Genomic DNA, 5,961 nt, shown 5'->3' on the forward strand with positions numbered 1-5,961 from the left:
ACAATGCATCATTAACCTGATTTCTTCTTTGAATGAGGATTAAAAATCATTATTACTGTTTCACAGTTGATTTAAAAATGAGTAGTTCACTTCAACATGTAAACATTGTTTGAACTAACACAATTTGATTATCAAACATTTGTAAAATAGTAATGATAATCGAAAGTAGTCTTCTTTTCACTTGATTAATTTAAGAAAGAAAGTCTCAGGATGGGTCAACCTGTATTTCTGGATTCAAATAAATGAAATGACAGTTTCTGTCCCATAAGGTGCCTAAGGTCAAGGTTTTGACATCAGGCCTAGTTCACTACAAAGGTTTTTACCTGCACTGGACAAAATGCACGTTTGTTTGACAAATAAATTGAAGACAAAAATGAAAAAATCTGCCTGGTCCTTCGAGTAAAATCCATGTTCATGACAATCTACATACTTTATCCATCCCTTTCAAGTGGGGAAGCTACACAGAAAAGAAGAGAACTTGACAGTAAAAACCGGCTCCAACCTGCTGGAGGAAAATATAGATGAACTAATTGAAGGATCTTTAAGAGAAGAGACAGTTGCTGACATCACTTGGTTGCTTCATATCTGTGAACAACTGAGACCAATTCCAAAGATGGCAGAACCAGCTGATGGGAAATCTGTTGAACAACTAAAGATGGAGAGAACGACTGCAAAGAGGTCACTAACTCGATTGCTCAACAACATAACTCGGACGCATGAGGACATGACTGAAGAGGAATTAAAGGACAGTTTCCACAAGCTCAACATAGAAAATGATGATCTGGAAGCAAGTCTCATCGCAGAAGTGGAGTCCAAATTGGGTGAAGATGAAGAAACCGCATTGACTGAACAGCAGAAATCTGATCTGGAAAAAACTGCAAACGAATGTGAAGTAAAAGTAAGAAAAGTCAAAGGCTTAATCCAGGAGACCCTGTGGAGAACCTTTGGAAGGACTGAACTGTTAATAGCACTTCAAGTAGCAGAATCAGAATGTGAACATGTTACCACTATTAAACCAGGAGTGGAAAAAGAGGCATATGACTTCACCCTTAGCCACCTGAAGGAACTCTTAAAGGCTGCAAAAGAAGCTCATTGTCACTGGAAAAGATGGATCCCTCATGACAGTCGGGATGAAATCCAAGATCGACTGAGAGGATTGGAACTTAGTGTCCCCAAGCTGGTTTCCAGGACAGCAGAGTTCATTCATGCAAAGCTGAAAGAAGATGAAGAAAAAAGGAGCAAACTGTAACCTACCAAAATTATTCATTACCAACCATCAAGCTGAAACCAACATCTCTCCCAAAGTTTCTTGGAAACAAACGTGATTTTTACAGATGGAAAAGTGACTGGGAAGCACTTCAAAAACAAGGAGAACCAACAGGTTCAAAAGAGGTGAAAAAAGTGCAGCTACTTGACAGTCTAGATGAGAAAATCACAAGAGACCTTCGTTTAACCTCCTATAGCACTCCAGAAGATATTTTTCAAGTTCTTGAGAACCGCTATGGAAATCAGACAGCAATTGCAATTGAAATTGTGGAGGAGCTACAGAGAATTCCTGCAGTTAGAGGTCATCAGCCAAGAAGAATCGTAGAGTTGATTCAAGCTGTTGAAAAAGCTCTTAAGGATTTAAATGACCTTGGAAACACTGGTGCCATTAAAAACCCTCTGGTGACAAAGTCAATTGAAACTAAGCTTCCTGAAGTTTTGAAGGAGTGGCTTGTTTTTGCAGCTGATAAGAGGAATGCTGTGGGACCAGAAAATCGGTTTGATCACCTCCTTGCATTTCTGAAAGATCAAGAAAATATTTATGAGCAACTAGAGCAACTGAGAGATGAGGAGTCAAGCAGACGAGAGACCCGAATGGAGCAAAGACACGCCAGAACCAAGTCAGTCAAAGCAGGTGATGACTTCGCAAGCTGTGTTGTCTGTGGCGATGGAAAACACAGAAAAAGACTCTACTTTTGCAAACAGTTCAGAACATTAACATTGCCTGAGAAAAGAGCTGCTGTCAAGAAGGTAGGAGCATGTACCAAGTGTTTGGAAATACATGATGATAAATCATACTGTAAACCTGGGTTTTTGTGCAAAAATCTAAGCTGCAAGAGTGGGGATAATTTACATCATTGTTATCTATGCCCAAACACTGAAGCTAAGAAAAACAACATAGCCAAGAGGAGGAACCAAAGCAGTCCAGAAGAAGACAAAAGTAGCAGAAAGTACACAGAAGACCAAGAAGAATTTCTTAAGAAATTGTCACCTGAGTTGGCCAAATATTGTAGAGATGTATTTTCTAATACTGCATCTAGAGTTTTTAATACAACTCAGAATCAGTCAAATCTCCTGGTGGAGAGTGGAGTGCAGGAACTGCCAGTGTTAATGATGCTTCTCGAAGTAACTGCAAATGCTGGACAAAATATTGGCACATTAATTGATTTGGCATCAGATACAAATTACATAACACACAAGGCTGCAAGCAGATTAAACCTCAAAAGTGAAGAGATCACACTCATTGTCCATGGAGTTGGAGGGATGAAAGTTTGTGTAGAGACAAAACGTTACCTCCTGAAGATTCGTGTGAAAACTTCCAGAGGCACCTTTAAACCTTACTAGCTTGTTTGTTATGGACTTGACAGCATTGCAGACATCCATAAGCATGTTAAAGCAAAAAAGCTGCAAAGATTTTTTCCAGACGTACCACTGGATGAACTTGTAAGACCCAGAGAAATAAGCTTACTCATAAGCCACAGGGAAGGTCAGTTGACACCACAAAGAATTAAAGTTGTGGGGAACCTTGTACTGTGGGATGGCCCTTTAGGAAAAGTGGTTGGAGGAACTCATCCACAACTGTTCGAGGAACTTACCATGACAACTCACACAACCAAAACGCATTTTGCAAGGTCAATGAGGACAGCTGCTGTGAGATATGAAGAATCCGTTCATGAAACCCCACAGCATCCGCCATTAAATCATCAGGTCTCCATCCAACTCAAGGCATCAAAGACTGCAACTACAAGCCGAGATTTCTTGGAGTGGTGGAGATGGGACAGTATTGGCGCAGCCTGTGAACCTAAGTGTGGAGGTTGTCGTTGTGGAAACTGTCAGCCGGGAGGAAAGGTGATGACGCTTGCTGAAGAAAGGGAGCTTGAAGTAGTGAAGGAAGGCCTCACCTACAGTGAAGGAGACAGTCACACAGATGAACCTCACTGGCATGCTAAGTACCCATGGTTGGAAGATCCAGCATCCCTGCCAGACAACAGAAATGCAGTTGAAGCTACATTTTTTAGAACGGAGAAGCAACTCACTAAAGAACCTGACTGGAAAGCTGCATACACTGAGCAAGTGCATGACATGCTTCAGCGTGGAGCAGCACTTAAACTGACTGAGGAAGCAATCAGCAAATGGAACGTCCCAGTGTGGTATGTAAGCCACCTAATTGCTCCAAATCCACACTCGGTGAGAAACTCCTGTAAGACTTGTGTGGAATAGCAGTCAGAAATTTAAAGGAATAAGTATGAATGACCTACTGATGAAAGGCCCAGATGTCCTAAACCAGATCCGTGCTGTCCTATTAAGGTTCAGAGAGGGAGCTTATGCTGCATTAGGAGATATAAAGAAAATGTATAATTCTGTTTGGTTAGAAGAAAGAGAAGTTCACCTGCACAGATTTATTTGGCATGACTCTGAGGATGAAAAAGTTGGAGATTACGCAATTACAAGAGTGAACATTGGAGATAAACCTGCAGGATGCATTGCACAGCTGGCGATGCGAGAAACTGCAAATTTACCCTCATTTATTCATCTTGAAGAAGAGCGGTTGGTTCTTCAGAATAACAGCTATGTTGATGACATTCTGACATCCCACAATGACCCAGACAGGTTAAAGGAAATCACAGAAAATGTGGAGCGCATTCCAAAGCTGGAGGTTTCAAACTCAAACCCTGGGTGTTTTCTGGGCAAAGTGGGAGGGAAGATTGTAACAACAAGCAGGATGAAGTGAAAGAAAAGATCATGATCCTCCCAAATCAAATGTGGGATGAGGACAACAAAGCACTCGGTCTGGGGTACATGGTGGAGGAGGATAAACTTCATGTCATGGTCAGCATAAATTTTTCAAAAAGGAAAAAAAAGATGCGACTTGGACAAGACCTCCAGTTGGGCCAAATCCGAAGTCAAACACCAAACCCTTTGACAAGGCGAGAGCTCCTCAGTCAGGTGTCTGGTCTGTATGATCCAGTTGGCTTGGTAACTCCTGCAAAACAAAAGGGGGCGATCCTGGTGCGGAAAGCTTTCAAAGAGGCAAAGAATGTGAGTAACCAAGTAAAAGACACCTGGGATTTAGCACTATCAAATGACCTTAGAGAAGATGCAATCAAGCTCTTTGAAGAGTACACTCAGCTTAGTAAGATCCAGTTTACCAGAGCATTAACTCCCTTTCATTACAGCAGCGACTCTTTAGCAATTACATTTTCAGATGGAAGTGAATATGCTTATGGAGCGGTGTTGTATTTGAGGTGGGGATCAGTTCAAGACCCAATCATCAGGCTGGTGGAATCCAAGGCTAAGCTGACTCCATTGGATCAAAAAGGTGAGGCTGTTAAAGCAGAGATATGTGGAGCAGTGTTTGCATCTCGATTAAAGAAGTTCTTTGAGATGCACACCCAAATCAAAATTGAGAAGTGGTATCACCTCATTGATAGTCAAACAGTTCTTGGAGCAATTCAGAGAGAGAGCTATGGGTTTCAATCATTCTTTGCAAATAGAATTGGAGAGATCCAGAGCAACACAAGAATCTCAGATTGGTGGTGGGTTCCTAGGGATCAAAACATTGCTGACATCATTACCTGAGGAGCCAGCCCTCGAGATCTTGATGTGGATTCTAAGTGGCAACAAGGCCCAGCATTTCTAAAAGCTCCAGTTGAGAAGTGGCCAATTAAATCATCGAAACAGCTTTCCTTCAATGCAAGAGAAAGCATCACCAAGTTGCAAAAGAAGTCATTTGTCGCTGTAACTACAAAGACTGGCATAAAGGAATCAGAGCTGAAACAAGAATTACCCCACAGTCAGACATAGATCTTGGCAAAGAAGCAGCAGCCATCAATATCCATACAGAACCTGATAGACTTTAGCCGCTTTAGCAGTTTAACAGGACTGGTCAGAACAATTATCTGGGTTTGGAGAGCAGCAAGAGATTCATCAGGAAGAATCAAGCTGTAGGGAAACCAAAGTGGGAGGCAGTCTGCTCAACAGGAGTAATCTCTGTGAGAGAACGAGAAGATGCTCTCAGGGACATTTTCCTTGCTGCTCAGATGGGTGCTAACTTTCCCAATACAACCACAGACAGGTTGGTGGTCTATCAGGACAAAGAGTCTAGATTATTAGTCTGTGGTGGCAGGATACAGATTTTTAGAGAAGACAGAGTTGCAGTTCCCATCATACCCTATGATGCCTGGGTGTCAACACTGTTGGGCCGAGAAGCTCACAATGCTGCACATGATGGAATTGCTGGAACACTACTGAGGATGAGGAAAAAAAGCCTGGGTTGTAAAAGGGCGGAGGATAGCCCAAAAGATTGTTGACAGCTGTATGGTCTGTAGGAAAGCCCGAGCTCTGAAGTGTCAGCAGTTGATGGGTGATTTGCCACCTGAGAGGACTGAGCCTGCTCCCCCTTTTAAGTTCACTTCAGTCGATCTCTTCGGGCCTTATCATGTCAGAGATGACGTCAAGAAAAGGGTGACGATTAAGGTCTGGGGAGTTGTCTTTTGCTGTATGGCCAGTAGAGCTATTCACACCGAATTGGCAAGCTCGCTTTCCACTCAAAGCTTCCTGATGGCTTATCAGAGATTTACTGCAATCCGAGGTCATCCACAGAAGATTTGGTCTGATCCAGGCACCAATTTTATTGGAGCAAAACCAGTTTGGAGGAGCTGTATAAATACCTGAGCACCCAAAATGTATCAGGTT

The sequence above is a fragment of the Nematolebias whitei genome, chromosome 1, assembly GCF_014905685.2.
Source record: "Nematolebias whitei isolate Nwh7 chromosome 1, NemWhi1, whole genome shotgun sequence".
NCBI classification, from domain to species: domain Eukaryota; kingdom Metazoa; phylum Chordata; class Actinopteri; order Cyprinodontiformes; family Rivulidae; genus Nematolebias; species Nematolebias whitei.